Below are 22,278 nucleotides of genomic sequence, written 5' to 3' on the forward strand. Positions count from 1 at the left end.
GTAGGGAACAAGTGCTCTGTACAGCTCTCCTAACAGAACGGGTGATACTGCTTGTTTCACCTTGCTGCTACGATGCTGTCTGCGTGTGTTGAATCGTCAGTAGCCACTACGCTGGCTCTGTTTTTCTGGAAACACTTGGAGTGAATTTGAAATTCATTAACATTTGGTTTGTCAGCAGATGAACAAGTCTTTCAGTGGTGCAAAATCTAAGGTGGCAGTGATTGAAGAAGCTTCCTCTTCCCCTGCGTGTCCTCTTTGTGCTAAACTACAGCTCCCTGGCAGTGCTAGCTGTATTTTGTTCTACTTTTTATTTGGTGGTGGCTGTTGGTAAAGGCATGTAGCAAGACAGGTATCTCTCTGCAAGTCAGGGAGTAGTTTGTGGTCTTATGTATAATAATTGTGATACTGAGGTTTGTCTGGAGGTAGAAAAGGAGCAGGCACTTTGCTCCTGTACTTCTGTAGCAACCACATTCTTACTGTGGCTGTCTACATAATGGAGCCTGCTTTGTTCTGTAATTAAGCATTTTACTGGGTGTAACAGAGTATAGTGCAGATGGTTTCTCAAACAAATGGTTTCTCAACTCACCTGGTTAGTTTTCTGTGAATATGGATTTCTTCCCTATTGATGTGACTGGGAGACTGTCAGTACTTTATTCTTCAAACGTACCACCTTGTAGCACCCATGATTATATCACTTACCTTGCTGATGTATTGCCCCTTTTCATAGATTACAGGAAGAACCTCTGAGAAGGTCAATCTCATCCACCTTCACTTCTAAGAGTTCTCAAATATCCATGTCCAACCAAAGTCAGCTGCTTTCCAATTCCTTGAGAGAGTGGCGTTGGATGCGTGTGAGGTGCCTGAGCTCTACATGTTTACTTCAAAATCCATTCAGTCTCACTGCCGCCTTTGCTCTGGTTTCATGATTTTCACAATTCTGCCAGTTTCTGTTCTGCTCTGTTCAGACTAAGTAAGGTTTTGAAGACTCTGTTCCTTGTTCACGTTCCAAACCCGTTTCCTGCTCCTCCATAGCAGTCAAGGAGTTTTCCGCAGTGGCTGTATATGAACACTCAGTCAAAGAGAATTGCTAGGATTTTGTTTAGTTCTAAAGCACAAAACAAACAAACCAACCTTTTGTTCATGTCATTAATTTCACTAACTTGTAACTCTTCTTTATCTAAAACAAAGTAAGATATTAAGAAAAAGAAAAGCTGGAATAGAGTGGAACAAGAGCCAGTTGGAAGCAGAAGCTAAAAGACTGCATATGGGGTACAGCAGCTTGAATCAGGATTTCTTGCCTTTGACAGCAAAGAACTGGATGCTTCGGTGTTAGGAGTGAGAGTCTCACCAGCTAGCCAACAAACTGATTTGCCCTTACGTTGCCTACTAACAGCATGAATTTCTTTGACATGAGGGATTCATTTTCCCCCATAACTTGGAGTGGGGTTGTTTGACAAAGACACACAGACTCTGCTCAGAAAAGAGATCACAGACTTTAAATGCTGATTTTGATATTACCTTGTAATGACTGTAGTTTGTGGATTTCAGGAAACTATTTTATACCTGCAGGCCAAAATTTACTATACTTATTTTCTCTTCTATCTCCCTCTAGGGCAGTCTAACTTTAGCCAAGTCATCATCAGTCCGAGACTTTGCATGTAGATAAAAAATTAAATGTTGTGTTAGGGAACAGGCAATAATAAACATCCTTTTACATATTCCCATTTGAATAAAAAGAAGTTTTGTTTATTTATTTGCCTCCTAGTAAAAAAGATAAATACCTTACCTCCTTTGTTGTATTTATTTACCTCCTTGTTAAAAAAAATAAATAAATTACTGTAAAATGTGTTCAGGTTCCAATTTTTCCAGTGAATTAGTCTCATTCAGTTTTCTTCTTTTTTCCTTTGGCAATTAATCTGATAATCTGTTTCTCCTAGATCATTCTCCTGGTGTTTGAGTAAGGTCAATAGCTACTTAAAATGACAACCTTTTTTCAAGTGTGTCTGCCAAATTGCATTTTCATGTTCAGGAAGTGTCTTCTGCCTTCAAAGAAAACAGGGATGCTCCTCTTCAGCAACGTTAACTGTTCCATTTCTGCTCACTGGTTTTAAAGAATCAGTGCTCTCTCCTTCGCAGAATAAATGCAAACCAGTGGAAGAGGTTTTTGTAGCTATGGGTAATGAAACCTCTAAAGCTTTAGAATACAGGAATTTCTTAGCTTTACTCTCAATGCTGGTGAGATGTTTTTAGCTTCAGTATGGGAAATTTTGACATTACTAAAAACTGGCTTATTTTGCTTTCTCTTAATCTTTCCAGTATATCTGAAACTGGAAGATAGCTATGACAAGCAATTAATTTGAGTGAAACATGGGGACTAAAGCGTTGAAGAGTTCCCTGAATTCTGTCTGCAAAGGAAGATTTGTGTTGGGGGTGCTTTGCATTGTTGGACTTCGCTAGCATTGTTCAGATGGTTGGCATTAAAACAGATTTTTCTTCAAAAGCTGCAGTAACCGCAAGTTCGATTGCACTGAAACAAGCCTTTGAAAATGCTAATCTTTGGTCAATTGATGTTTCTGTGGTGACTGCCTGTGCCTTCTGCAGGCAAAGAAGTGAGTTCAGTCTTAATACAGCAGAGTAGCAATCTAATCACATTGCTTTAATGTGAACTGGTGAATGTGCTAGAAAAGCATATAAAGTTTCTAATAGTAGCATCCTTTTTTCCTGACCAGTCATCTAATTGTTAGTTGGTACGGTATGAGTTGTGGCGCTGTGAGGTTTGGCTGTTCCTGTGACCCAACACAGGTAGAAGACTTCAGTTGCAGCCCTGTAGGGGATGGAGAACTGAATCTATTTTAGACCAGGGTTGTGTGCCAGATATGTCATCGACTTGTAGCACAAAACCTGTAAGAAAACTAGTTATGTGTATTAATGAAATGAGCCAACTTAATAAAATGCTGTCAGATCTAAAATTTTAGTTTACACCATTGAAGACACCAGGTGTACTACAATTGCATATCGTGTCAGACCTGTTGATGATACTCCTGCCTACAAGGCTACGTCCTAATGCTATTTTTGAATGTTGCCTGCAAAAATAAAAGGCTTTAGAAATGAATTTCAGACCTCTTTCTCTTGTATAGATATCAGAAGGAAAAAAAAAAAGGCATAGGAAGAAAGCTCAAATGCAGTAAAACCTAGTAGATGTATTTTTAATTTTTTTTCCTAAACGTATCAAATGGGCAGTTAACTTTATGTTCTGTGGGAGTTCTACGTTCAGGAGTCCTTAATCCTTAGGAAGGGTGTGCTATTTTCAACATACGTATTTTAGAACACTGAACACTTGCTTTTGGCATACAAAAATGTCCAGGTTTCACGCTGCAGGTAAGACAGATGTCTTCCTGGAAGAATGGAAACACAGAAGTGATTCCAGAGTTCTTGGAAAAGAGCAAGAAACCTATGGGGGTTCATTCAGAAAGGTAATTTGTTCCATTTTCTGTCTTTAGCGATATTAAGATCAGACTTAGGAACACTTTTGATGAACCTAAAAATCGCTAATGGAAATTGCTCTAGAGTTGCACAGCTTCTGAAGCACCCGTTTCTCTCTTGTTGCCTCTTCCAGCCAGGCATGAGAAGGCCGCCGGGCAGTTCTAGCGCACATGTTCTGGTTTGGACATGTCTGGAGGCTTTGGTTAAGTTGGTAACATGTTTTGCTAGAGGTTTTATAAAGGCCTGTTAAAGAAGCATATCCATACTGAAAAACATTATTTAGCAGGCAAGGTATGACATAAGGGAAGAATACTGTAATAATGGTAGAAAAGGCTCTGCTGAGTTAAAGAATGAAAGGTGTACTTTATTACCTTTCCTCCCAGTCATGGACTCAGAATCGATTAGGGCGGTACTAGATGTGAAGTATGTAATTAATGATGAAAATGGCCTCAAGCAAATTGGGTGGTGTTGAACAAGAACTGTATCATGAAGCAGGGAGGTGAGCTCAACCACATTAAATGGGGGAGAGAACCTGTCTCATCTGCAGTATTAAAAAGCTCTTTTAGTATTAGAGAACTCTGCAGTGGTGGCATACTCCAATTTAGAGTACTTCGCATAAAAATTTTGAATGAACCAATTAAGGGTGTTAAAATGGCTGCAATAAAATTTGAATATTGAAAGTTTATAAAAGCTCTAAGCATTAATTAAGGATGCTATTTTAATTTATAAAATCTATTAAAGTTGAGCGAGGAAAAATCCTGCTGCAGCCCATGAGGGTAAGTGTAAAAGGAGAATCTGCTTTGAAATTCTTGTTATAGTCTCTGTTGGATTCAGTTAAATAGCTGTGAAACATGAAGCTAGACAATTCTCTTCTCATATGTGGTATAATTTGTGATATTCCCATGTCCTTGCTAAAACTGGAGAAGATAGTCCTTGGCATGTTTATCTAATTTTATACTTGAGTTGATACGGGATAAGAAACTAGATTTTTTTGTCTGCTCTGTATCTTCTGAGATTTTTCTATTTTAGAGCTGCTGAGATCACAGTTGAAATAAAAATTACGCTTTTCTGCCTAATCAAGCAGCTTCCTCGTTTTTAGCTGATGAAAGCTTTTTGGCACCTTGTTCTCAAGCTGTCCTTGCTATAGCTGTCAGGTTACTACTGCTTGTATAGTGGCAGCTCCCAGAAGGAAACGAAGAGAAGCTCAGTGTTTGTATGGTGCTGACTCCCGGTGTGCCTCTGGTGCCTGGACCTGCTCAGCAAAGCAGCAGGAGAAGTTCCAAGCTGCCTCCTCTTCAGATCAACCCACAAACCTTCGGGTAAGCTCCAGCAGTAGCCAAGGAGCTACAGGGAAATAAGGAAATCACTTTGGCAAAAAATTCCCTAGTTGCACAAATTTCTTCAAAAGTTCATCAGAACCTGTAGCGGGTTATTTTGAGTATTGAGTTGCATCATGTCACCTGGAAAGATATTTCTCCAAAAATGATTTATACCTGTGGTTTTGAGCCACCTACTCTCTCTCATTCCTTGCAGTAAGGCAGTTATTTGTCTTTTGTGTGGTGGTAGGTTAAGTAGAACAGGGCCTTTCAGGTTTGTCACCAGCTGCTTCTTAACTGCTTTCCACTATTCCATTGATCATAATCAGGATTTTTCATTTACTTCTTACTGGGATGGGCCCTTTTCTGCTAAATTGAGGACACTCTGTGTATAGCAAGCGCATGCTTACACCATTCAGAATTTGGGCTGCCGCAGTAGAGACGTACATGGGCAACCAAGTTTGAAGGGTAAGACCAAGGCATATTACAGTAGCTAAGTTTAGCTGAGTATTTGGTACAATCACTGTTACCTTTTGCCAATAATGAGAAGTAATTGAAGTTTTCTGTCAAGATCTGAGCTGTTCTAGCTCACTGTTAAAGTTGGGTACATTTCCTAAATGGAGTTTGAGCATGCCCATTCCCTCCTGTTGAAACCCAAAGCAGGAAAATTGCTGTTTTGTCATTGAACAGATAATTCTGGAAATGTTTTCATTTGCTTTCAGTTACTCTGAAGTTTATACTCACTGCATCTTCCTTGAAGTATTTCTGAAAAATAAGGGCTTTTTCTTGTTACATGTAGGTGTGTAAGTGCATGGTTGTTACCTTAACTACTCAAATTCCTCACAAAATAGTACCAGTACTCTTAGAGCACTTTTTTTGTATATATGATTGCATTGATGTGATCTTTAGTGTTTCTCTTAGGAGGAATGCAATCAATAGGATACTTCAAGATTTCTCAGAATAGACTCAGATTCAGATAGAATGTGAATATTAATATGTAAAAAAAAAAAAAAATATCTTTAAAAATGGAAATTTTTCCTCTGGAAGTGATTGTGCTTTTGGCTTATTTGGGAGACAGAAACAACTTGTACTGGACCAGGAGGCTGCCTCTCATCCCGCATCCTTACAGTTGTTCGTTGACTGCGTTCATCGATGTTCTCTGTTCATACCAGTGCTTTACAAGTGCTTATCGAGGAAGTCATAAACAGCTTCCTTTTCTCTGAGATTATTTTCTAGGTTCATAAAAGCCACTTACCATTCAAAGTTTATTTACACAGCAAAACAATTCTAAACGTCCTGGTTACAGAAGGTCAGCTGGGAGAATGACTGAAGTTAAGTATGGCTGTGTTACTGTGGCTGAAGTAGAATAGAGTGGGGTGTTCTCTGCATACGGATCTGTCCTAGGTTCTTGGTACTTGCCTGGGCAAAGGGGAGTCTCTTTAAACCTAAGATGTTGAGCTGTGCTTTTCTTGTGGAAAGTCCAGGCATTTGCTTTTAAGGGATGTCATCTCTTGAGTACTGGAAAATAGAAAGGAGTTGGTTTAAAATCTCTCTGGGAGGAACAACTGCATTTATCATAGCAATTTCTTATTTTTCTATTATAAGACACTCACTGAGAGATTTATTGTAACTTCCTAACTGTCCCCTATTCAGGGAGTGTAGTTTTGTGGGGTTAGACATTCCTAGGTACAGTTTGCTAGGTAAAAAGATGAAAAAAATATCTCTGGTTTTCATGGATATTAGCTGTGTTTGCAGTAGTCTTTAGATTTATCAGGTAGATTTTGAATTGATACCAGCTGAGGTAGTGAAGTGCTTTTTGGTCTTAAACTTCTTGAAGAGTTATCATATCTTGTTTCATAACATATAACCTCATAACTTTTCTTGAGGTTGTAAGGTAGTACGGTTACAGGAAAAAAAAATGCTTGTCAACTGGAAACAATTGTTTGTAGTATCTCCTTTTGCTTGTTTTTGAGCCCTTCCTCTCCTCTACTAAAAATAAAAAGGCTAATAACTCAGAAGGGTAGAGTGATAAGCACTAAATCCTGTGCTACTAAAGCTCTGGGATATTTGAAATTGTTTCTTTTTGACCCGTGTTGAAATCTGGGAGATAGTGAAACAAGCATTTGAAGTAAGGATCATCCATTAGTTCGTGCACGGAGCAATCAATCCTTTAAAATAACTCTTCAGCACACATCTAATCATCCATGTGTATTCCAAACGCTTTTAAAGTAGCAATGGAGCCTGGAGATTTTTGGTGAATAATATGCTGCTTGGATGGAAAAACAAGATTTTTGCCTGTTGTTTTCTGGGGAATTTCTTGGCTTTTCTTGGTCTATGTGATTTATATATCCATATAGGCAGTTTGATGTCCTGTTTGGAAGATTCATGCTGCTTGGTTTGGTTTTCTAAGGCAGTGAGGCTTTGCAACTGTGTCAGGCACTAATGTCCTTGTCAGAACAGCATGGTGTGCAACCAGGGACAGACAGACAAGCAGAGGGGCGTTGGGAGGGCTGTTACAGGAGCAGGACAAGAAGCATTGCTGTTCAGGTTGCTTTTTATACTGTTAATTTTTGGTCTTGAGTTATTTTGAAATAGGGCAGGGTTCAGATTTTTATGGTAAGGCATCACGTGGTATGTTAATGTATGAAAATATTGAGTTGCTGCGTGCATCTTTTGAACACAGTGGCCAATTCTGATTGAAATTTGAAGGGGTGAGGCGAGGAAAGAGAAATTCCTGTGGTTTTCGTGAGGGGTAGATAGCTGGCTAGAGTTACTTTGTTAATATTAATCTCCCTTTCCTATCCCTCTCCTACCCGCTGCCCCTAAATAAAAGCAGCAGCAGGATCTAAATTATTTCGTGCACCCTCACTAGAATTCGTGCAGAGCTATAGGACAGCAATCTGTTGAGAACCAGGCGTCGTTGTTTCCACTGCTTATGAAACTGCTGGAAAAGACAAATACAAGGAAAGCGTAAGTACACAGAAGTCTCAGTTGGACAAACACTAAAAAGAGAACTCAAATGAGTCAGGATGGCAACGCAGATTTTTGAGTCCCTAATTCCTGAGAGCAGTAATAATATTCTTACTCGTGAAGGAAATCTTGAACACAGGTTAATACAGAGCAATTAGGTTCTTGGGAAAGAGAGCAGAAAAAAACAATAAATGCATCGATACCTTCTCAGATCCCTGTGAAGTAGTTCATCAGATTTAGGATCCCACTTCATGGCTGAAGATGTGTGCTCTTGCAAATTCATTTATTTAAAGTAGGACTGTGCTTGCCTGTTCCAAAGCCACATAATCCACTTAGGGCCTTGACAGAGAGAAATCCATGAACAAGAGCAAAATACTGTTATATGAGATTTTCCTGTTGTCTGGCGAAGGAGAGTTTCCCTGTTCACTCCTTTTCGCCAGTGGTTAAGATAATTCTCTAAAGCAAAGGGGGTGGTATGCTCACTCTGTCACGCTGAGGCAGCAGGCGGCTGCAGGATGGGAATGCACATTGATCAGTGCACTGGGGAATAAGGTTTTATTCAACTTAATGCATTAAAAAATGTTATGGAAAAATATTTAAATTTAGGAACCACTTTATTTTCTTTAAGTTTTTTTTTTTTATTAGGCAACTTCTTGAGGGCAGTGATCCGTGTGCTGGGGATAAAATCAGCTTGCTTGAGGCTTCAGGTCAAATTGGACACCTGTACCCTTCAGTTTTGTTCATTGCCAGTGACAAGCAGGGAATTATTGATAGACTGCTGGTAAATATCACTTTATACAGTTTAATGTTTGAAAAGGAAAAAAACAAAACATAGCCCTCAAATAAAATGGGAAGCCTGGTGAGTCCCGCAGCCTTATTGCTGGTACCTTTTCAGAAGGAAAGAAAAAGTGTGAGAATGTTCATGATGAATAGGTTATTGGAAAAGAGCCATGTAGGCTTCATTTAAACAATCAATTTTTCATGATGGTGCTAATGTATTAATTTAGTAAGAAACGATTATGTTCCAGGAATCCTGATAACAAAGCTGGTATTAATGTGGCCTCTTGACTTTGATCTGAAGAAAAAAGTCAAAAGATGACTTCAGTTTTCACTCGTAAGCATCATAGTTCAGATATTTAATTATAATGGGAGATCTATGTAGAAAGAAAAGTGGACTTTGTAAAAATGCACCTTGTTTCTGTGAATGCTAGCACTGCAGCTCCTCCAAATACAAAGACAGAAGCAGAATGCATGATAGATGTAGAGACTCATTTGGGGCAGGGGGAGAACCCAAGAAGTGCTTGGATTTAAATGTTTAGGGTCAACAAATGAATTCTAGAGGGTTTTATGGAAGGTAAGAAAGAATGCAGTTAAATAGTATTTTTCTCAAAACTGACTGCAGGCTGCTGCCAAAAAGTGTATCCAGTTTCTCCTCCATACCTTTTTCCTTGTTTTCTGAACCAGCTTTATGCTCTTGTCAGCACACCCTGCATCACAGCAACGAAGAGCTTCTCCGAGGGACGTGTTTGACATTGGTGAATGCATCAGTTTTTCACTGGAAATATTTCCAGCTTAGAAGGGGAGGCTTGGGGAGACAGAGGAAGTATTGGAGACTGAAGGAGAGAAGCAGGCTTTCAGAGGTGATCCTGCTGGCAGACCTGAGCCCACGGGCAGGAACGTAAAGGGGGACAGACTCCAGGACTAGGGAGGGGATGGGGCCTGCAGGGGCCCTCACCTGGGCGGGTGGAAGAAGAGGGACGGGGAGGGGAGCTGGCTGCCGGCAGGGGGCTGGTTTGCTTCTGGCCTGATCTGCGGGGCTCCAGTCGTGGTCACTGAAGGAGAGGAGGCTGCGTCGAGATCAGCACCATCAGCGTTCCTTCATCGGGAACGCTTGGAGAAAGCCTCCCTAACGGTGTGGAGGGGACACAGGAAAAGAGGACGGGGAGCTGGGCATGGTCGTGGCACTCGGACCATGACAGGGAAACCCAGCGTTGCTTCTCTGAATTTCAGCCGATGTCTGGAGGTCACAGGGAGGGTGACAGAAAGGCAGGTGGGGGGTTGTACTGGATAAGGGGAGAGGCAGATTTGGAAAGCAAATGGGAGCAGCTACAGCATGCAGATGGTAATGCAAGATAACTTGGCTTGCTTCTTCTTAGAGGGGTGTGTTTGGGTGGGACATGCCTACCTTTCTGAATAAGAAAAAACAAATAGGGAGTGAAAAGGATCGAGTTCAAGGGTAGTGTTGATAAAAAATCTAATATATGTAAATACAAGCAGTCAGAAAGATCTGAGTTTTGAGATGATTGTAGGGGAGTGTGGCTACGTGCGTGTAGGTGCCTTGTGCCCTGCTTTTGGCCTCAGTCGAAATACCAGTCTTGGCAAATCTTTTTCTGCCCAGTGTGGTGCTTTTATAATTACTGATGTATTTATACTGGTGTTTAAAAACAATTAAGAACTTATGTGTGAATGGGCATCACTTTTTGAATGACTTTCAAGGTTAAGACACCTTGCCTCTTTCTCAGTTACATAAAGGTTTGATCCAGGAAACTGGTCAGCTACAATCTGGAATTAAAGTTGGCTACAATTTAAAACTCTGGATACAAAGCTGAGAGTTGTGTTTAATGGTATCTTATTGAAAAGGCTAAAGGAAACTTGATTGTCAAATTCAAACAATATTGTTTAATCAGTCCTGTGTCCCATGAGTGCTGTCAGTTGTTCACAGGCAGCAGGAAAAAAAAAAGTGCTCATCCTCATGTAAAGCTGGCTTTTTAATGCAGTGCTTTTCTCACTGTTCTTCAGTGTTAGGTCTATAACTGGAATTGAAACATTGGCAATAACCGTGTGTGATTTGTGCTCTTGCTGCGTGTCAGAGGGAGCCATCCCTGGGCCGCCCCGTCGTGGTGAGCCTGGGTGCTGAGTGCTGCTAGGTGCTGAGAGCTTGGTGTTTATCCTGAAGCAGCAAGTATAATGGGAAAGTGATTTTTTTTTTCCTCTTTAACTATGAGAAAATGATCTGAACTGGATTTGGAGGATGTGAGAAAGAAATTGAAACACTGCAAGGTTACATTACAGCTGAGAAACCGCTGCCCTGTTTCTGTATCATTGACATAGAGGCAGGCAGCACTTGATCATCCAGAGTCCTTACAAAACTCTCAGATAAGCCTTTGTATTTTATAGGGGGAGTATTCTCCACTTCAACATGTGCTTAGCTTACGAAAGGTCAGAAAGGACAGTCCAGGAACAGGACATATGTCATAGCCGAGATGGTAGGTAAGGCAAAAACTTGGCATTTAGTACATGCGCTTCCATGAAAACCTGCTAGTGCAAGGTGAGGGTTTCAGGAAACAGTACTAAATATAAGTAAAAACTACTCTTGGTAGTTTTACAATACTGCCAAGATTTTAAACTGTGATAGTTGAATTGTCCTGAATTTTTCTGTTGTTAGTAACTAGCTGGTATTTTTGATGTGTATTTCTTAACTGTCGTTAAGCTCTGTGCATCATAGCTATCACACAGTAAGACAAAAGACATCCAACCAAAAATTGATAGATATCCAGGTCCAGGGAAAGTCGGTATTATTCACTTAGCTTGAGTATTAATTAAGAAAGACTTTACTAGGTGATTTTGTGAAGTCCAGTGAGCTTGAAGCTGTATACTTGATTTTTGCTTTAATCGATATATTTTGAAGTACCATGTTTCTTCTTATTTCAGGGTTTTTACCCTAAAAAAAAAACTCCGATTACTTTGTGTATATTCCTACATTTTGATTTTACAGGTGGCTTAAACCATTTAATGATACATGAATGATTCCCCCCTCATGATTGCAGTGTTTTTTCCATAATTAATTAATTTTGTTCCCATGCATAGAAATGCAGGAATTGCATCTTGCTGCTAAATATGTCATCAGTTTTTTTGGTAGTGAGTCTAAACCTGTAAAGGGTTTCCAGCTATTTCTTTTCATAGACATAAAGCTATACTATTTTTGTGGGTTTTTTTCCTGTATTTTTTTGGTGTATCTTATGTGTTATCCTGAGCCCTGGTTATTAATTGACAGATGAGTTACACTATGATGGCACTTAAAATGCACAACATGTATTTCTGAAAGCAGTCGTTGCTATAGCAACTTTCTAGTAGGTCACTGGCAGTGTTGTGTGAGTGTGTGCGTATGATTTGGCTGTTAATGCAGACTAATACAGATAGAAAAATGAGAAATGTAAGAATGAGGAAGAAGGTAGCCCTTCCCCCCTCCCTGTTCACTCCCCTCCAAAACAGGGTAAGATCATCTTGTGGGGAAAAAGGCTTAGTTAGGATATTGTGTGAATTTGGCGAGAAATTGGCTATCGTCTGCCATAATTAGATGCTTCTTTCTATTTATGCAAAGATTGTAAGACCAAATTGCCTTAATCTCATTCTGCTTTTCTTTTGGCATCTTTGAAGTTTGTTTAGGAAAGGAGTATATGTTCAATTATCAGACAGCAATACCTGGTATTTATTGAGCATAAGGATCTATTCTTAAAGACAAAGAGCTGCATTGTACAATGAAAATTTTGAAAAAAAAAAGCATTTTTTTCCTCATCTGGAAGACATTTCAGCAAGGTACCTGCATTTCCATAGCAGTGCGGCCCATCTACGTGCCCTGGTGGTCCCATTCCGCCTGGCCACACGGCCGCTCCATTGCCTTCTTAGTGCTGGCCCTGCGCGCATGTGAACAGAGGGTGAGATGGTTTACGGTGCTGATCCGGACACAAACAACTTGGAAACAAGTTTAGAAATTGCTAGATGAGTGCCTGGATTGTGTAAATGGGCGGAAAGCCAAATGTCAGTACAGCCACAGGAGCTGCAGTTCAGGTCGGTGTACACGGTAGTGACTGTGGGGCTTTTCAGAGGGGCCGAAGATGAAATTCCTTGCTGACCTACGGTTTTAGTTTGCTCTGAAACTTAACTAATAATATTACACAAATACATTTTTTCTTGCATTCGTATTTTTCTTTGAAATAGGTCTCTAATAGGGTCTCTTCTGTTTTTGGTGTTTTGTTTTGTAATAGCAATGTACTGCTTTAAGTAGAGATCATTCATGTATCTTTTAGAGAGGTCAAGTTATAGGCAGGGTATTATTTCCAGTCTCAAATTAACAGTGCCTTAAGATATTAGAGAACTTATGATTTCATGTAACACATTCTAGAAATGATAAACAAAAACAATGTCAAGTGTAGCAAGTGTTCTATGATACTGTAATCCACCATAATTTTGTCAAATTATAGAGCTGATTAAAAAGAAACATATATAACAATTTGAATTTTGTTATGCGTTGACTCTGTTGTTTTCCAGAAGAAACCAACAAGTCACACTTCATTTACAATTGAACCAGTAAGGTAGAATTGGTCTGCTCTCTGGACAGCAGTGAGAGATGATGGTAAGGAGCAGAGGGAGAGGGCCACAGGGACTGGGCTGACTGCCACCTTGTGTTTTTTTTCCCCAGTGTCTCGTGTCTCTCCATTCACTGGTGCACCGCGAGTCAGACCAGTGTCGAGGTTGTTGTAAGGGCAGAAGCAAGAACATGAGGTCAGGAGGAGGAAGGAGCAGGGACTGTGTTTCTGGACAGCAGCAACCCATCAGCTGGGTGGAACTGTTGTATGAAACCTCATCCCAAGACTAGTGACAAAGAAGAAAATCTTCGCTCCGTGTATTTTTATACTGATGTGTAACCACGTTCTGTGTGTTTTGAGAACTTGATTTGCTGGAAGTGCAAAGTGTTGATTTAACCCCTGAAAAAAATCTTCCTTGGTACTTTTGTATCATTTAAATGATTGTTGAATGCTTTATTAAATGTCCTCATTGTGGATACTGTGTACTCTGGAAAAGCTTGCTCTAACTTTTGCCTCGGGGTGAAGGCAATGCTAAGAGACTAATGTTTAAATTTGTTTGGATGTTTTGTAGGGAGATGGGTACAAGGAACAGGTACAAGTGAAAAGGAAAGCTTATCCTCTTTGTATCTTCTGTAAGAATTGTTCCCAGAGGAAGCGTTCCCTTATTTAACTGCTGGGGTTAGAGCTTTTGGGTAGAACTTGTTCTTATCTCATGGGAGTTGAAAATCTGTTTAAGGAAATGGTTCAAAATATTCCTGCTCTTGCTCTCGCAGCCTGACAGCTTCAAATGCCAATTACAGTATGTATTTTCACTTTGTGTAGCTGCGTAAAAGATGCTGAAAATTTACTTCCTAACTTTCCGAAGTGCAGAAGAAAGTGTCTGCAACATGTAAAACTGCACGCTCTGATCCCTTCTCTGCGAAAACAAAAGCCAAGAAGTCTTCCAGGGGAAAATAACCTCTTGGGTGGATCAGCTGCTGGAATTTCCTCTTTCACTGGAGGCCCCGAGCTGCTGGTGATGGCAGTCTCTCTCATCCAGGGCTTCTGTAATATTTCACTCAGTTTCACCAGCAGTGCTTAGAGAGCTTTTTTCATTTGCAGTGTCTTCTACTTGGTGATAGAGGGAGGATGATTCTCTTCTAGACTGGAATTTTTTCCCCTCATCCCTTGCTTCTCTCCTTAGTCTCTCATTGACTGGGAGGAGCTTTGTAAGCAGAAGGCTTGGTATCAGCAGGCCTGTTGCAGACCTTCATTATAATTAAGCAGAGCTCTGTGAGGAACAGATATTTTGTGCCATCCATACTCTGAATGCTGACCTTAACCCTGTCATTATTCTCTTTCCCAGAATAAAGTTGTGACTTCCTGCAGACTCTGAAACCAACCAGATACCCCTAGGCACCCCATACCTTTACATTTTTTTTAACAAGTTTGGTTTGTATCAGGATAGCCTCAGGATTTTGGGCTGCTCTTGCTCCCTGTTCTGGGTCCTCGGAGGTGTTGGTTTGTGCAGCACAGCTTGTGTCTGTTCCTGATCTCACGTTAGCCTGTTTTCTGTAAGGCAGCTCACTGCAGCTGCTCTATTTCTAGCTGAGGGGAAGTTAATCCTGTGTTTCCCATCTCAGTTCGCAGTGTAATTTAATAATCTTTAGAGATCAGGATAGGGATTCTTTTTTCCCTGATGGAGGGGGAAAAGCTTGCTGTTTGGGTTCCCAAAAAAAGCCCCCTGTTCCAGCTTTCTAGTACCGCAAGGTTTCCTCTCTGTTTAGGCATCTTCAGCAAAGTAGAGCACTGTGTCAGTTCATACTGCAACCTTGATAGCTTCACTGCCAACACCACGGAGCAGCTTTCATCTGATGAAAGATGAGGCAGGATCTCTTCTTTCTTCTGTCTCTCTTTAAGTGGTCTGTTTTGACTAAGCAAGTCATTTTACTAAGCCCAACAGCTGCGTTGGTCCAACAAATTGTTTTGGTACATATCTTCTAGGTCAAAAAAAATTCTTCCTTCTCCAGGAGGATGGACTGCTGTCGGTGTTACTGGGAGAAGGCACATTGGACTTGTCTTCAAAGCTCACAGAACAACAGCACAAAAATAAGCGGTGTGCTCAGCCACACTTTGCAGTTTGTCATCTGCTTTTCTAAGTAACTTCAGAAATAAAAAACAGGTGTTCCCATATTTCCTTCAGCAGTGCAAAATGCAGTAAAAAAAGTTTGCAAATACGGTCTGAATATCCAAGTAAATTGGTGACAGTTTCAGAGCTTGAGTTCTTGTCACATGTTCAAATAAACGTGTTTGTACTGACTCAGGAGGAAAAGCAATCTTCAATACAGGCAAAGAGGAAGAAGGTGAGAAACATGTTGTTCTATGGTCGGTGGAATTAGCGAAGCCTATTTTGGCCACCCTGTTATATTCCTTACTGCAGTGAATCCATGGCCTTCCCCATGTCCTTGAAGGCTCCCCACCTTGTGCGTAATGCCTCTGCTGTAGCATCGTGCGCTGCTGCACCTTCGGCTTTGTGCGCCTTGCCTTGGGCCGAGCAGGACATGCAGATGGCTCTGAGTTGCAGCTCATGCCTCCACAGGAGCAAGAGGCTCAGCCAGTGCTTCCTTACAGAAACCAGCTCGGGGGTACCTGTCCTTCTGCCAGATGTCTTTGGGTTTGCCAGCATGTTTATCGAGAGACAGAGCGCAAACAGCCTGGGTATGTATGGAGTCGTTAGGAAGAGAAACTGGATCAGCTGCTTGTCTGGCTTGCATGTTGACTTCTCCGTCCTTGCCGCCTCCTCCGTATTTCACATAAAGTTTGTCTGGTTTTAGTTTGTCCGGTCTGGAGCTGGGCTCTCAGCTGGTTTCACATAGTACGATTATCTTCTGCCATCTCTGCAGTCATCATTCCTACATCCGGGCCAGTGACTGTGCAGTGAAAGAGAGGCAGTCTTTGCAAACATAATTTCCCAAGCAAGTTTCCCTTTACTGGATTTATTGCTGTGTGGAAGACATTTTTAAGCAGCAAAGAATAGGCAGTTTCACCCCCTACTGATTTTTCCTGGGGCTCTTGACTGACTGAGATTCATTTCATTGCTGCATGATAGAAGCTTTTCTTCAGGATTGTTTACTAAGCTAAAATAAATGTTGTCCCCAGGTGCTAATTTGTCTTTTCCCTAGTGATATTTCCACTTTGGACTACTGCAGAACTATTTCCAATTTTGTGTAGTACTTGACGATAACTTCTCTTGTATTCACTGTTATCATTGCATCAATGTCCTACACCTGGTGTGTCGGAGTGGTCATTAGGGAACACGGGTGGGTAGCAACCCCTCTTAGCATATCTGTAATGTCTTGAATCCCTACATTCCTCTCTTTTCCTCCAGAGTGTCCTTGTGTTGGAATCCAAGTCAGCCAAGTCAGAAGGCTTGTAGGTGCGGGTGAAGTATTTGGAGGTCAGATGATAGTGCTGTGAAATAGGAGACACAATTCTGTATCAAACACCTTCAGTGTGAAGTGAGATCACAACCCTCGGTGCAGGTGGGAAGCAATTGCTGTGAGGTCTGTTGCAGTGGGGGGAGAACATTAAAGTTATTTCCTGTGGGGCAGAGAGACAAGTTACCTTCACCATTGAATGTGGACATAGCATAACCATGGGGATGGAGGAAACTAATGGGTAATAAAGCCACATTCACTTTTGAGTCAATTATTTTAAATGATTGTCAATTTTTAATTTCCAGACTTGTTTCAGTAATGCTTAGGATCATGAGCAAGAACTTAACTGGAGTAGTTTTGCTCTGTGAAAAGTGTTCTGCTGGTAAATAGTTATTGAGTTGATGCTGCTAGTGCTGCTGGTTTCAACGGTGTAGCTTTGGGCAAGTCATCTTCAGGCTTTGGTGACTTATATTAGCCTGGAATATGCCTCTGTGAGATCTGTGGATTTGGGTTTGCATTTTGATCGCAGTCCAAAACATCTATTGTGGTCACTGGGGAAACGTGTTCGCAGGTTGGTTTTCTTATTTTTAGCTCCAACATAGTTACCTGTGTCCATGGAAAATGTGCTTCTGCTCACAGGTGTGTGACAGCCAGGTTGTTTGGAGACTGGGAGATGAAAGGAGAGCGTTTGAAGGTATGCTTTTCCAGTAGAGGTTTTAACTGTATACTGGTATAAGTCATAAGCCGTGTGCCACTTGTAAAAACCCAGGATACGACCTGAGGCAGTGACTGTTGGAGCATGGTTCGGTGATGTTTGTTTAGCTCATTCAAAATGTTGATATCCTGTCATGTAGCAGTGGCTTTGAGGAAAGTTCTCTTTAGATCAGCGAACGAGCAGCACTAGGTGCGCTCGCAGCAGCTGCTGCGGTTCTTGGTGCCTTGCAGCCTGTCTGGGCTCCCGGTGGCGGTGGGCCTCGTGGCATCAGCTGGGGGGGTCCAAAGAACGGTCTGATAGAAACATGGCTGAGATCATGGTTTCTCAGGAAATGGTTGGGATTGGGAGATAAGGTTTGATTCTGTAATTGGAAGATGTTTTTTATAGTTTTATTGGCCAATTTTATCTTATCTACCTCTGCTGTGCTTTTTGGCTTGTTCAGTTTTCACAGACTCTTAGGAAGTTCAGGTGTTTGTAGTTTAGGTACTCTGATGCTCTTTCTGTTAGCATCTATGTGAACTTCGGGGAGGTTGTTATTTTAGGGAGGTTATCATTTTATTGACCTTACTTTTCTTGAGCATTTGTGTGCACCCCCTAAAGATCATGCAAGTACCAAAATCAGTAACTTCCCAGAGTTTTCCGTTTATATGTGACTTCAAAATGCTTGTGTTCTTTGATAATCTGGACAAATTGTTTTTCAATTTCTCTAGGCTTTTCTCATTAGTCCTTTGGGGCGGGGTAAATACAAAACAAAGAAACAAATGCTCAAAGAGCAAAAGCCGGAATCATTTTGAGTTTTCTCCTTTCCTCTACTGTTCTGCGTGTCAGGCTTTGCTTCTTTTTTTTTTGTGAAAATTGGTTTTATTGTTGGCAATTTTCCAGATGCAATGCATAATAGAACACCAGATGTCCACTGCATAGAAAAATTACAGATGAATAAACACTCTTCTAAGGTAGCATAAAAATCTATTAACACTGCTTCTGGTGTGCCTGTAGCCTGTCTACAGTCTTGGCCCATTGTGCTTTGTGCTGTTTGGAGATGAAAATCCCAATCCTTTGTGTCTAAGTGTGACTACACGAGGGACTCGTGCCCTCCCCAAGATGGGGATTATTTTGCAGGAATAAGCAGTCATTCAGTGAAGTGCTTAAGTGTGAATTTAATCACTGGATTTAATTTTAATTATTGCCACATACAGATTTCGTTGAGGATAAAAAACATGCTGAAAAAGTAGTTGTCCTCCTTCGATCTCATCTGCTCCCAGCTTTCCCCTCCCATTGTCTTCCTTTGCACAGGTGGTTTTGTGTCTCCTGCAGTCCTGGCTTGGCTCACTGAAACTGACCATACAAAAACCTGAAAGCTTTAATGCTGCTTTAGCGAGCTAAGGAACCAAATGAGCAGGGTGGCCCTTTTTGGAGAGAAGCATTTCATGTCACGATAACTATTTTCTGAAACCTTAACCGAAGCTATATTGAACATTTATGCTCTCCATATCATCATTCAGTCTATTTCTGGGTTCTCATTGCTCAGTCGTTTGTGTAGAGAATGACTCCTGTTTCACTTCTGTGTGCTAGGAAAGATCTCTACTTGAAATGTATCCAGTGGTGGTGGTTTTTTTTGTGACTCTCAATGCCCTTGCATCTCCTTAAAAAAACATGACTGAGTTGATCTTATCAAGGCTTCTTCTGAGTCTTGGAAATATAGGTGCAGAGAAGCAGAAGACTTCAAGGATTCGTCTATTTATGCTCACAGTCTGAGGACAGTAGAACCTAACTTTTTAGAACCTTTTTTTTTATTACATGTATTTTATGTTCAAAGCAGGTAGGGAGGAGGCTGGTAGATAACTAATCCTAATGGATGGAAAGGGGAAAACGATTAGTTTAGACTCTAATAATGCAGATTTTGGCCTAAGATTAGAACTCAGTGCCATAACTCTTAGTCTTGAGCAATCAGACCATAATTATTTGCTTATGAGTGATGGTGTGCCTGGAGCCCCTGGTGATCTTGGTCACAGTTGTGAATGCTCAGTGCTGCAGAAAATCAGGTCAAGTGTCTCGCTGGGTGTCCGCAGAGCAAGGAGCAGTTATGGCTAAGAGTTTGTAAGAATAACAAAAGAAAAGCAAGCCTGTTTCATATGTTCAGTCCGTCAAAACTACTTTGATTTTGAAATAATCTAAAAAATGAAAAAGATTTCTGTTCTTGAGAAAGCTGTCTCTTCCAGGCAATCATCTGCTTTGGGGCAAATGATTAATTTCTTTAGTATTAGCCCTCCTAGGTGTTATGAGAAAGCAGTACATGTTAACTGAAGACCATTGAAATATAAACACTGGACATGATGAAACAAAATTGAATGATGTGTGTCTTTGGAATGAACTACACTGTTAAAAACTGGCTAAAAGATTGTATCAGCTTTCCTGGGCAAAGTTGGCAGCGTCGGTGCCTCAGTACAGGAATTAGCTTATACTTTTTGGAAATAGTAGCAGAAGATACAGAGAAATGGATTGGTTTTGGCAGTTCACGTTTTTTGAAACAGAAAACTAAGTATAGAAATGTGATAGTATAACTTAATGCTTGGGGTTTTTTGTCATTTAAGAATTTTTTTCCCAGCTCTGCAAGAAGTGATTTGCGTAACCTTTCATTGTGAGGTCTTGCATTTGTAATTGTGGAGTGCGTGGAGTAATATTGCATGGTAGAAAGTGAGACTTGAGATGATATTTCTGGCTGGCTGGGCAGGACATCTCCAGGCTAAAAGAATTTGGTGAGAGGAAGCAGCAGCAGCTGTTCTGCACGTTGTTTAGAGTCAGTTCTACACGTTGGTGAAACTGTAGATAAACTGAGGAGACAACGGAAATTGAAAGCAAAGTTAAATGGACAGCTAGGGGTTGCCACTAGGTTATTTTTGTTCCCGCATTTATGTGTAACACATCTGGAAATGTCTTTAAAGAAGGAAGGGGGAGTAAGAAATCTTAGTCAATGGTAATGGACATCTACTAAACACTTTAATTTTGTGTTGTTTTTGGCTTCACTTTTCTCTGCTGTCCATTAGCTTTTTGAGCCCACTTCCATTTTTTCATTTTATTCATTAATTTCCTATTGAAGTTATCCAAGGAGAAACAAATTATCTACCTTCAACTTGGTGTTCTGATGTTGCCCTCCTGAAAGACCTATAACCAACCTGTATGCTATGCTCTTCAAAGCTGTTCCTTTAGTGCAAAACCAAATGTCCCTGTCTCTGTTGTACTGGAGAGCACAGTGCTGGATGTGGGGCTGCACGTGAGTCTCCCTGGCTCTGGGTGGAGCAGAAGGATCACCACCCATGACGTGCTGGCAGCGCTCGGCACAGTGCAGCCCAGGAGATGCTGTTGGCCTTTGCAGCAAGGGCACATTGCTGTCTTGCATTCGAGTTGCGGTCCACCAGGACCCCCAGGTCTTGTTTTGGGAAAACCGTTTCAGAAGGTTGCAGACCACACGTCAGCTGAGCCTGCTGTGCGCTTTGAATACTGAAAGAACTTGCTGGTGCTTTGTGTTTTTCTATCACTTAGACTTTTGGTCTTTGGCATACACATTTTAGAAAGTACTTAAAGTGAAACACAGTTTTTGTGTAAAAAAAAAAAAAAAAAAAACTTCAATGAAATATTCTTAAAGGTAAGCTAAATAAGCATTATGTTATTTGGCTTTAAATTATAATACTAATTTTCAAATTAGTGTGAAAGAGGTCATTTAGTTTTGCTTTCAGCTTACGTGGCTGCAGGGTTAACAAATTAAAGTTCCAAACGTGCAGCAGAAATCAAGCTTATGCTTTTAGAAATGCATTGGGTTAGTTCTTGTCAACTTTTTTTTTAGTTCCTCGGGATTTAGAATTTACACTTTCAGTTCCTCAATATTATTGTCACTTTGCAGATGGGATAGCTGAGCAGGAAGGATTTAAGCGGTGTGCTCAAGGCCATGCATGGGGCTGGATGAAGCAATAAAAGGCTAGAATTTATCTGCCTGCCTGCAAGATCCCCTTTGCTCTCTCACCTTGTTGATCAAAGCTTTTGGAGTTCTGCTTCACTGTGCAGCATGCTACCTTCTAACAGGATTGTCATTTGCTGCTGATGCAGGCCTTTTACTAGCTGTCAAATGCTGCTGTTAGGTGGGATTACTGAGGGGACAAATCTTGTCTCTGAATATGAAAAACTTGAGTTTTATAGGTCTTCTTTTATGGTGCTATGTCATGGCTTGCCATTGTGTATTATAGCTTCTCATCCGCACAAGCAAGAACTTTGGAGCTGTTGAGTTTCCTTTAGACCTTAATGGCATGGAGAAGGGTTCTGCTTTATCAATTTTAAACCTCCAAGAAGAAATGTAAGAGGAAGCACCGAGAGAGAAAGCAAAGTCATTTTAAATAGAAAATGAAGTTATGGTGTGGAGAGATTACCAATTCAATAGTAGAAGATACTGCTCCGTTAGAAGGAGTTTGGATGTATTTTGTGCTTGGTTGGGACACAGTCACTTGGTCAACAAAGGAAAGGGTTTTGAAAAATGGAGTCAGTCAAATACCAGTTGTCTTTTATTTTGCGTATCTTCTAGGCAATGTAATAAATAATGATGTAACTCATTACTACATTTAGTAATTTCTTGTTTGTGTTTTTGTTTCAAGTTTTGGTTTCAGGTGTATGACATGTAGGTACATAGGTCAGTTGAACTTGCTCCAAGCAACAATCAAATCTATCTGCTTTCAGGTTCGTGTCAGGGGCAAATAATCTAAAGACCTTTGGGGGGGGGGGGGCGGGCTAGCTTTTCATGTTAGAAGGACCGAGAGCCTAGAGCAAATGTTTGCAGAATGCATGTGTCAGACTTGTTGTAAAATTGCGAAGCTTTTCTTAAAGCTAAGCTCATTATGAAATACATATTGAAGAAAAATTAGCATAAAAATAATAACTTACAGGAAAAGGTGGTGTTTTTTTTTTCAAAGAAGCAATTCTATATAATGGTCATTGTTTCAGCTTTGGTTATTGTACATATATTAAAA

At 40.7% G+C, this 22,278-nt stretch overlaps 1 protein-coding gene across 10 annotated transcripts in view; it reads left to right on the plus strand.

The window, feature by feature from the left end:
* The window catches only part of STAG1 (stromal antigen 1), a 183,452-nt gene that overhangs the window by 12,591 nt on the left and 148,583 nt on the right, over window positions 1–22,278 (plus strand). For 2 of the 10 annotated variants that reach the window (XM_040566485.1, XM_040566488.1), the window contains one exon: window positions 21,907–21,988. The exons of 3 other annotated variants lie outside the window; for them this stretch is intronic. The gene's annotated coding sequence lies outside the window, so the exon portion shown is untranslated. Of the gene's footprint in view, window positions 1–28; window positions 7,770–8,414; window positions 8,551–10,946; window positions 11,036–13,097; window positions 13,183–16,502; window positions 16,657–17,190; window positions 17,246–21,822; window positions 21,989–22,278 lie in introns of those variants that run through there. 5 more of the 10 variants (XM_040566481.1, XM_040566482.1, XM_040566480.1 and 2 more) reach the window with 5 other exon arrangements.

Source organism: Cygnus olor, chromosome 9, assembly GCF_009769625.2.
Source record: "Cygnus olor isolate bCygOlo1 chromosome 9, bCygOlo1.pri.v2, whole genome shotgun sequence".
NCBI classification, from domain to species: domain Eukaryota; kingdom Metazoa; phylum Chordata; class Aves; order Anseriformes; family Anatidae; genus Cygnus; species Cygnus olor.